Below are 11971 nucleotides of genomic sequence, written 5' to 3'. Positions count from 1 at the left end.
AATCATTTACACTTTGTGATTTCCAAATTTAATCATTTACACGGTGTGATTTCCAAATTTAATCATTTACACAGTGTGACTTCCAAATTTAATCATTTAAACGGTGTGATTTCCAAATTAAATCATTTACAAGGTGTGGTTTCCAAACAACATCATTTACAAGGTGTGATTTCCAAATTTAATCATTTACAAGGTGTGATTTCCAAATTAAATCATTTACAAGGTGTGATTTCCAAACAACATCATTTACAAGGTGTGATTTCCAAACTACATCATTTACACGGTGTGATTTCCAAACAACATCATGTGCAAGGTGTGATTTCCAAACTACATCATTTACCAGGTGTGATTTCGGAATGAAATCATTTACACGGTGTGATTTCCAAACAACATCATTTACAAGATGTGATTTCCAAACTACATCATTTACAAGGTGTGATTTCCAAACTACATCATTTACAAGGTGTGATTTCGGAATGAAATCATTTACACGGTGTGATTTCCAAACAACATCATTTACAAGATGTGATTTCCAAACTACATCATTTACACGGTGTGATTTCCAAACTACATCATTTACAAGGTGTGATTTCCAAACTACATCATTTACAAGGTGTGATTTCCAAACTACATCATTTACAAGGTGTGATTTCCAAGCTACATCATGTGCAAGGTGTGATTTCCAAACTACATCATTTACAAGGTGTGATTTCGGAATAAAATTATTTACAAGGTGTGATTTCCAAACAACATCATTTACAAGATGTGATTTCCACCCTCCGTAGTTGTAAACCTGCTGCCTTTTTGTCGTTCAACTTCTCTCTGAGCCTATAGATACTTGTGTTTAAAAAAATCCTGCAGGTACTTGAAAAGAGTGGGCAAGACTTTGGCTATGATATTAAGAGGAAAAATGTTGTGTTAAATGAAGGTGTAATTAATAAGTAATGAGGTTTGTAAAATAATTCCCTGGAAAGGACGGAGGGAGTTCAGGCTACCAAGATCCTTTTCAAATTTTATTCCCATAAGCTTTACCTGTGACTGTATGGTCGGTTGTAGTGGTTCGCAATGCAGACTACCAATCAGCAGCCGATCTAGTTATTGCACACGAGGATATTCAACCAAAGCTGGTCCCCATGCAGTCTTTTCTTGGTTGCTTTTCAGAGAAGTAGCCGTGTTCAGCTTGAGGTTCTCCTTTTCTTTGGATACTGATGAAACAAGTTTTGGTGGTGCAATTGTTGGAGCTTCCACTCTAAGTCTGGGAGAATGGTTAGAGCGTCCGCTCTGAGTCTGGCAGGTCAATGAGATCCTCTCTGAGTCTGGGAGGTCAGCAGTTCAAACCTGATCGGCAAGCCGAGTCGGAATGAAGTCTAAAAATGGTACATGCTGCTTCCTTACATGACAACCACATTTAAAAGGTTAAGAGCATGGTGATGGGTTGGCATTGGGTTGGCATCCATGGGGTTGGCATCCTCCCATATGGGTTGGCATCCATGGGGAGGAGGACATCCAACTTCTGAAATACCCCACTGAGTGTGGTGAAAAAGGTGGCATTATTGTTGTGAGATAGCTGGTACCCAGAGTGTCCTGGGAAGTGATGTTACCTTCCGCAAGTTCAGTGACTGTGTTTGTCTCTTCTAACAGTCCTATGTTGTGTCTCATGTATTGTATTCATCTGTATGTCTATGTGTGAGATGTGTGTGTGGAAGCTCCATTACGAAGCTGAGATTCCGTTAAAAAAAGTAAATCTGAAACCAAATTCTTTATTTTATTCACAGCAAATGAAGGCCCCTTGTGCAGCATTGTGTATATTGCCCATCTGCTCATCAGTACAGGCACTGGTATTGTCAAGGCTTGGTAGTCAAATGACCTTATCAGAAAGGCCTTAAAAATATAAGATCAAATAAGCCTCCATTCAGGTCTACGTACTACAGATGTCCTAAAGAAAACCTGCATGCTTCTGATTAATAAGGCTGTTTTCTTGATGCTTGACTTTGACAGTGGAACCTGGAAGTCGTTCCTGCTGGGACAAGGAACACTGCACTGTACGTGCATTGCTGCCTGGCGCAGAAAGACCACATAGAGGAAGTGCTGTCACGTTGTGAAGATGGAACTGCACCACTGGGATCGCCAAACCATAGCTGTGGACCTTGGTGCAATGTATCTGTACAGGACTGCGCTTGTTCAAAGATCTGCTGTGGGTTTCGATGCCTGGCCACAGACAGTGGCGTACCTGAGGTATGGCACATGCCCTGGGCACCACTTGAAGGGGTGGAGGTGGGGGGAGGGGGGCACCACTGAGCAGGACTTGGTCTCTGTCAAGAATGGAATATTGAAGTTGAAAGATGTTAGATACAAAATAAATGAATTGCTGATGAAAACTTGAGAGATGCTGGGTTAACAGCCAAGGAGGAAATGAAAAGAGTCATGAAGGGAACACTCGACCATCTTCACAGAGAAATGGACGAAAGGTTCGCTCGTTTGTACGACACTGACGCCAAGTTTGGGCTCCTTCTCGATGTCGAGGGACTGTGTTGCGGCACCAGCAGTAACGACCTAAAGAAGAAGTGTGAAAATTTGGGCCAATTGTTCAGCTCTGATGTTGATGGACAGCAGCTATATGAAGAAATTTTGGATTGCAGAATGTTGCTATCAAGTCGGGCCAACATGAAAATATCAAGAGCTGAAGAGCTTCTTCAATTTATTGTTCAGTCTGGAGATGAGAGCGTCTTCCCAGATCTTCACATTGCTATTCAGATAATGCTAAACATCGCAGTTTCCATCGCCAGCTGTGAGAGATCATTCAGCAAGTTGAAACTAATACTTTCGTATTTGAGAGCCTCCATGGGTCAAGGCAGACTCAGTGATCTTGCTCTGCTGAGTGTAGAAAGAGAAAAAACTGAAAAAAAACTGACTTTGAGCACATCATAGACCAGTTTACATCAGTGAAAGCAAGGAAGGTGCAGTTGTAATTTTCATGTAGTGCCATAATTTTGTTGATTAGAAGATTAACGAGCTTGGGTTGTAATTTTGAGCTGATATGATGGTAAAGTTATCGAAAAGATGGGTGTCAGATGTTTGGGCAGAGGCGCAATTTCAGTGCTTGCCATAGACGCTATTTTCCGTAGATACGCCCCTGGCCACAGACACTTAATGGAGGATTTGTGGTGGCGGTCCACTGCTCAGCCGATGGTACCCATGCATCGTTATCTCTCTCTCTCTTTCTGGTTCCCATCATGGTGTGCGTTTCTATGAGGATTTGGTTATCACGGGAGGGACCAGGTAACTGTGCAGGTGCATCATCACATATCTTTCTCCTTGCCCTTCATTTTCTCATTAGTCATCATTACAAACAACGGCAGATGCTTACAGTTGCAGGGGAATGGGAGGGGGAGGAGGGGTGAAGTGGGAGCCATAAAATTGATGAATTGATCAATCTTGGATACAGAGCCTTTTCTCTCAGAATTAGTTTCCTTCTGTTGCCATTTGGCATCACACAGCTGCTCGACTTCATCCAACCAACTACTTTAGTAGTCTACCTTTAAAAAAGGAGCATAAAATAATGCAAAAAAAAAAATACAAAAAAAATCAACTGGCCATTAAAAAAAAAACTTTTTCCACCAAAGGTGGTCCGAGGTTGTTTTCACCCCGTCTGTCTGCTTGTCTGTCTGTGAGCAGAATATCTCAAAAATTTGAAGACGGATTTGCAATAAAATTGGGGGACAGGTTGGGTGTGAGATGATGACAAATTGGTTAGATTTTGATGAAGATCCAAATCCAGATCAGGATACAATCCAGAACTTAATTTTTCTTCGCAATTGAAAGATCGGGCCAAATATGATATTTTGCATGAAATTTAAAACTAGAAGGGCACTCGGTAGAGTGCACACCTCCGCCACGCAATGCCTAATCCACAAGAACATATCGGGCCCAATACATTTTTTGAGATATCGCGCAATACAGTACTATATCGTTTTTGGCCCTCTGCCTCAATCGTGAATAATCACTTAAAAAATTAAATAATTCTCGGATCCAGATCCAGAATCGAAACCTCACCAAAATAGAATAAATTATTCCTTGCCACACTCCCAACATGTCCACCATGTTGTGTCCAAATCCATCAAAAACTTTTTGAGAAATCATGCTCTATATCGTTTTTGGCCCCATCTCTCAATGGTGAAGAATCAACAAAAAAAATTCTAGTCGTCGGATCCGGATTCGGATCTTCACGAAAATCTAATCAGTTCGTCCTTTTCACACACCCACCCCATCCACAAAATTTCATCTGGATCTGTCTGCAACTTTTTGAGATATCCTGCACACAAACAAACAAAAAGACCGTGCTGAGCATGACACTTGCAAAATCCATAAAACAAATTTGACCTCAAAAATAATTGGTGTTTGAATTCAATGACCAAATATGCAACTCCTCTTCAAATTCTAAGTGAATCGGATGAAAATTGACAATTTTAGAAATCCGGACAATGCTGACCTTTTGGTTGATGTTGAGCTTAAAAATAATTGGTTGATTGAATTCAGTGACCTAAAATATAAATCCTCTTCAAATTTCATATCAATCGGATGAAAATTGAGGATTTTAGAAATACCACCTCAGTTGTTGACGTTTGGCCTATGTTGACCTTTTGACCTCAAAAACAATAGGCTTCTTCCTTCTGACAAACTCTACCATGTGGTGAAGTTTCATGAAGAACGGTTTAAAATTGTGACCTGTGGGTGACAAACAGACAAACAGACAGAGAGACAGAATAACAAAATCGACTGACCAATAAACTTGAAAAATCTTCGATTTTGCAAGTAACATGAAGACGTCATGCAGAGCACGACACTTGCAATATCCATTAAAGAAATTTGAGCTCAAAAATAATTGGTGGCTCAATTCAATGACCAAATATGCAAATCCTCTTCAAATTTCAAATCAATGGGATGAAAATTGAGGATTTTAGAAATCTCACCAAAGTTGTTGACCGTTGACCTATGTTGAACTTTTGGTCCATGTTGACCTCAGAAACAATAGGCTTCTTCCTTATGACAAACTCTACCATGTGGTGTAGTTTCGTGAAAATCGGTTTAAAATTGTAACCTGTGGGTGATAAAGAGACAGACAGACAGACAGACAGACAGAATAACAAAATCGACTGACCAATATACTTGAGAAATCTTCGGTTTTGCAAGTAACAAACAAATAAACAAACAGACAAACAGAAAAAGGGTGAAAACATAACCTCCTTCACCTTCGATGGCGGAGGTAAAAATTGTGGATGGATGACGGTAAACGAGTTGGTTAGGTGACAAGAACAACCTGATTCGATTTTGGTTCAGGTCCGGATCCAGATGTGACCTATCAATAAGATACAAAACGTACACTGTTCAACCTGGAGGAGGTATGCGCTCTACCGACTGCCGTGTAGCTATTATTATTTCTTTAGCTCTTCCATAAGCTTTAACTTTTGTTGAACAAAACTTTGAAAAGCTTCAAAGATGGAGTGCAGTTCATATATATATATATATATATATATATATATATATATATATATATATATATATATATATATATATATATATATATATATATATATATATATATATATATAGATATATATATATATATATATATATATATATATAAATATATATATAGATATATATATATATATATATATATATATATATATATATATATATATATATATATATATATATATATATATATATAGATATATATATATATATATATATAGATATATATATATATATATATATATATATATATATATATATATATAGATATATATATATATATATATATATATATATATATATATATATATATATATATATATAGATATATATATATATATATATATTTTTTACTTTTAAAAACAATTTTCAAAGACTAGGGGAGGATTTTAAAGTGACAATCAAAACACTTTTCCAAAACATGGGTTCGATTTTGATGAAATCATGAAACCCACCCACCAATGGAAAAATGTGTATCAATGGCTCAAAACTATACAAGGAAAGAGATAATAGAGGGTGCGTCATATGATTAGGGAGTGTTTGGGAGGGAGGATTGTGACCCCCCTCCCATATTAACATATTACATGTAAAGAGATGATATAAAAAATATATTGTTACGGATGTGGAAATTCGCAGAACACCATAAAGGTTCCTAAGTTCAGTGAGATCGATAAGTCTGTGTTCAGTTAGATTTCCCCACCGTTGTATAATGGAAATTATTCGTGTCATCGGGCTGTGAACCTTTGAGGTAGGTTTTTCTTTTTCTATCGTTATTTTGAACCGACATATCTCGCCCATCATACCAACAACCACCAACAACTACGCCACAACGCCAACCACGCTACAATCGCCACAACACCACCACCACCATTTAACCATCTTCGCCACTACGCCAGCTTGCAAACGCCATCCTCCACAGATCACGCTACGACCCTTTCCGCGTTCAAAAGGGGTTTGAGAACGCGGGCGTAAAGTAGGAGAAAAAGAAACCTCCAATGGTGCGTATGGGTTTCTCCCGCCTTTTTTTTCTCCGAGGCTGGGGTGACGAGAAGGGCGAGGCGGTTCGCTCGCGATTGATGGATACGAGGAGTGAGGCGGTCGGAGTTGAGAAACGCCCCTTTTCGAGAAACTTCTCGAAAAGGCTTGAAGGAGGGTGGAGCCAAAAACGGGGAGGGGCAAAGGGCGGAGCCCTGAGTTATATAAGGCCGCACAAGACACGAGGTCTTGTCTTTCGTGTGGTGGTCGTCAAGTCTTTGGTGGTTTCGCCATCGGGTGGTTCATCGCTCTCCTGGCTCTTGGTCCTGTGGTTCATGCGCTCTTGGTCCTGTGGTTCATGCGCTCTTGGTCCTGTGAAGCGACCTGTTCATTGGAGGCGTGGGACGGTGGAAAGTCCGGGTGATGCACCGGAGACGCGGACTGGAGGCGCAGCTCTTCCGGCTGGGTGGCACGAACTGGCTGGGTCCGTGCGAGGAGCGCCGGAGGGAGCTCGCCGGCCACACGAGAGGCCCGGGATCAGGCATGGCCATGCTAGCTACCGTGGGGACGGGGCGACGTGACTCGCCGACCACCGAGGGGGGCAGGTAACCTGCCACGGTCTCGCAGGACCCGTTCGGTCCTCCAGGTCCCGCGTTATAAAGGTCCACGGATCCTGTCTGCCACTCCCGTCTTTGGGGGTGGCCATTGCTTTGTTTTTGAGTGAATGTTGGTGGCACCATGTCCGACAAGTTAGAACTGAGGAAGTGACTGTAAATAATAATCATATTCGGTTGTATTGCTTTTGCTTCTCGCCTGAATATTGCATGACTGCCTTGGCTGTATATACGTGTGCTTGTAATAAATCTGCTTGGTTCGAATGTATCCCGTTCGTTATGTCTTCTTTCCCCTATTGGAAATGCCATCTTGCATCGTGGAATAATTTGTTGGGTTTTGAAATACCCGTTAAATAGAATCGGATCCGGCGAGGTCGGCGTTAATACCCGCTCGGTTATCGCTGTAGAATGGAACAGACCGCTTAAGCAGGTTCGTGTCCCAAGCCGACCTGCATCGAGGTATGGTCACCTGGTCGGCTCCCCGCACAGGTACGTAGGTATATCGAATTCGGCGAGTGACCCTATCTTGCGCGGGTAGACAATTGGCACGGCCGTGGTGAGGTTGAAGACCCACCCGTGACAGGGTTTTGGCGTTAGCTCCGGAAAGTCACGACTGAATTGTCCGTCCGGTGGGCGACGCGGTTGCTATTCGTGGAAAGCGGCCGATCGCACGCCGGCGGGCGCGAATTCGTAACAATATGAACGAATTACACAGGCAGACAGACTAAAAAAAAAACTATTATTATTTTTGCCAAATTCAGGTTTGTTTCAGGTAAATTCAGGTAAATTGCCAAATTCAGAGCCAAAGTATTGTTAAACTATAGGTTTGTTTCCTGATTTATGCTCTAATTGGTGTTTAAAATATAACATTAAATTTAAATTAAGTTGTTTCTCGATCATACAATGACATCTGCAGACAGACAGACAGACAGACAGACAGACAGACAGACATGGAACCAATTGGTTAACTCTGTTCTGCTCTTTGTGATCGGGATAATTTAATGAGTTCCCGATAAGGAACTTAGACACAGGTGGAGGTCATTAGACCCATCAATGCCTGTGGTATTATTACCAACTAATTGTTGTTTGGCCATGCTGTATCCTTCAAAGTGCTGAGCATCGAACAAGGAAGCAGTAAGTTCCATTTTTAGAATCTTTGTTATGACTCAGCCAGGGTTCAAACCACAGACCTCCCAGACTTAGAAGGGACTCTCTAACCATTTCATTGCTGAGAGTGGTTCACTCTCAAAGGAGAGCCAAGACAAGATCGTTGCTGTGTGTAACTTGTGTTGCAGGGGCTGGGAATGTGACGATAGGAGGCTGGCAACATGATGACACTACTCTTCCAATGCACTGATATAGTAAGAAGGGATGAGATGGGAAGGTGGGATTAAGACAGAGAAGGTGGCCATAAAGCCGAATCAGAACAGGGATAGTTAATGATGTGAATGAGGCATTATTTTCACAATCAATATCTATCATATTGTTGTGGGAATGATCTATAAGGGTTAGTAAAATTGTTTAGTTAGAACGATAGTTATTTCTTAGCATTTGTTGAGATAAGCATGACGAACTGTTTATGCAATAAATATGGTCCTTTTTATGCTAATATTTTTTTAAATCGCCTGGGCGGAGATCATGCCTGTTTCCTGGCAAGACCACTCAGAACCTGTGGGCGAAAGGCTCTGAGAAAAGTCAGGAATGGGAGAGGTTCCTAACCTAAGGCTCTTCATTAGCCCCCACAATCAGCTCGCCTCCGAGCACACGTTCACCACCGTCCGCCTATCCATGGACATCCGTCGTTTTGTCCACATTTCCCGTGCGCATTCAAATTGAAAATAAATCCTTTTATGCTCAAATTTAATTTCAAATATTCTTTGGGGTACCTTAAATGGGTTTGTATGTCCCATGACCTGACAACAGATGTCACATCAGAGGCTCCGTTCACACAGTATGACTCTGCACCGGGACCTTTTGTCCTGGGAAATAGCCAAACGGTCTCTTACTGCACTATGTTCAGTTATTTTAACTTACAGTTACCATTCCCCAAGGATCGTTCAAATGAGCCAAAACTGATGGCACACGCACAAGAAGCAGATGGCTCGAACACATTTTCTTATCTTTTAAAGTGTTTATTTGTCAAGAAAAGTCAAGGAAAGAGGGTAGATGAGATGCTATCAGTAACTGTACAAACCAAGCGATCAAGGACACAGATAGGAGTGAGGGGTCTTGCAAACTCATGTACAAGGAATAATAAATATAACCCTCCAAGGCATTGACGATACTGATTTACACGAAGAACGATGGGGAAAGTGAGGTCTTGGATGGTACAAGGCGACTGGTATATGCAGGTCGCTGGTGCACAGGAAAAGTGCTGCTCAGGATGGGCAGTGTCGCAGAAACGATCCAGTCGAAGACAGAAGAAGAAGATTATGTGGTCGAAAATGGCAGAAGATGATGCAGTGTAAGACCAGGAGAGAAAAGATGGCGGCCAAACAGAGGTAAGGCGAGTGATGATTAATGGCTTAAAGTTCAGCCCCAGTCTCCAACTTTCCATGCATGTCCAGCTCCAGTAACCATGACTCTGCGTCAATCACCTTCCTCTATCCCCGAGTCCTCTGGCCCACCCTCCATCATTCGGGACCACCTTTTCCTGCCACGGGCCCCGTCATTGGCTTCACAATCATTGTGGGAGGTCAACATTATAACTTTTTTTTTTCGGAGGGTGGTGGCAGGATTTGCACTCCAGGCACCGTAAAACTTTTCATTCCGCAAAACACAATCAAAATGTAAAGAAAACTAAAAAAAAGCCCACTCAGTGGGAGTACCTCCTGTGCAGGTGCCCTTTGCAGGGAAGCTCACCGGTTGACGGGATTGGGGCAAAGCCTTCAGGATCCCCACTCTTTGATGAAAGGAGGGAAAACACAGGGTAACCTTCCTGGGTTGGATTGCGGTCATGTGCGTAATGGTGGTGCTGAGGTGTCTTCCACCAGACGGCGGTCTCCTTTGGTTAACGTTCAGGTGGGTGCCTGGAATGTCCGATCACTAAAGAGATGATGATCACCCGTCTCTGTTATCATCTGAGCTCAAGCGTTTGAACATCGGTATTGCAGCTCTCTCTGAGGTTGAGAGACAGTATGGTGGTGAGATCATGGCGGGTGGTCACACCTAATATTGGTCTGGTCGCTGTGATGGTTACCATTCCCAAGAAATTGCTGTAGCTGTGTCGAAAATCTGACTCCAATGATAATTGAGGTAACACTGGTCAATGAGCGAATTATGAGAAGGAGGATTCGTCACTCCTTGGGTGTCGTTTCTCTGGTCTCTGTTTATGCTCCGACTGAGGCGAGTGATCTCACCGTGAAGGATGCATTCCATGCCACGCTCGAGTCTGTGGTTGATCAGTGCCCCAGGTGAGATACTCTTCTTGTCTTGAGGGATTTCAATGTATTGACTGGACTTGATAGGGATGGTTGTGTGACTTGTGTTGGTCCCCAAAGGTCTGGAACTGTGAACCAGAATAGCACCAAGTTCCTTGACTTTGCAAGAAGTCATGAACTTAGGGTGGCTGGTTCATGGTTCAGCACCCACAAACTCATCGCTGGACTTGGTATTCCAAAGCTGGTGGTGTGGTAAAGAAGATTGACCATGTGCTCATTGATTGTAGCTGGAGGAAGATCCAGAACTCTAGGGTCGACCGGAGTGCTCAGTTCCTCAATAGCAACCACCGGCTTGTTGTGGCAACTCTGAAGCTGTAGCTCAAATCCAGGATAATGATATCATCCCAACCTCGGCTGGATGTTGGCAAGCTCAAGGATGTGAGGGTAGCTGAGGAGTTTACGAATAGGCTGAGTAGGGATTTGGGTGTCTGAGTGCTTTGAGGAATCCTGAAGAGTTGTGGAGTGCCTTCAAGACCACCATCTTTGATGTTGCCGGTGGATGATTTGGAACTCAGCATCGGGTGAAGAAGAATTTTGTCTCTCAAGGGACACTGGACACCATTGACCAGAGTCATTGGGCCAGGCTGAATGGCAGAGCTGAGCTGTTCAGGGAGTTGAGCCATAAAACTGTGTGTGCGCTGAGGGTGAACAAGGAGGCCTATGCATGCAGAATATGTGAGGGGGTAGAGCATCACCTGTGGTCAAGTGATTCTCATTCTTCTTTCAGGGGATTTCACGCATTGCGTCCTTCCAAGCCCGTCGCTCGGTGTACTGCAGCGAGAGCGGAGGGTGGTGGGCTCTTGACAGAGGAGGCCCGCTGGGCCAGTTACTTTGAGCAGTTGTACCAGGCTGATCCACCAGTTGTCGAGTTGGATGTCAGGGGTGTTACTATCCCGATTGCTCACCCTCCAATCAACTGTGATCCACCTTCGTTTCTGGAAACACGGGCTGCGGTGAACCAGTTGAAATTGATGTGAAGCTTTTGGGATCTGTGGCATCCATGCTGAACTTCTCAAGGCTGGTGGAAATGCTGCACTCGTGTCATTGCATGCAGTTTTGTGCTCTGTCTGGAATACAGGCATCATCCCAACTGATTGGATGAACCTCATGGGTGTGATGATCCATCCATGATGGAGCAGATGCATGTGTGTGATGCGTTGTTGTTGTGTGTTGTTTCTTCTTCTTCCTCTTCCTCTTCCTCTTCCTCTTCCTCTTCCTCTTCCTCTTCCTCTTCCTCTTCCTCTTCCTCTTCCTCTTCCTCTTCCTCTTCCTCTCTCTCTCTCTCTCTCTCTCTCTCTCTCTCTCTCTCTCTCTCTCTCTCTCTCTCTCTCTCTCTCTCTCTTTCTCTCTCTCTCTCTTGTTCCTTTTGTCCTGTTGCATCCTGATCCGTTCAGTGTACTACTAGCT

This window comes from Eptatretus burgeri, chromosome 1 (assembly GCF_056783735.1).
Source record: "Eptatretus burgeri isolate ZD-2024b chromosome 1, Ebu_testis_v1, whole genome shotgun sequence".
NCBI classification, from domain to species: domain Eukaryota; kingdom Metazoa; phylum Chordata; class Myxini; order Myxiniformes; family Myxinidae; genus Eptatretus; species Eptatretus burgeri.
This window is presented reverse-complemented; position numbering follows the sequence as displayed.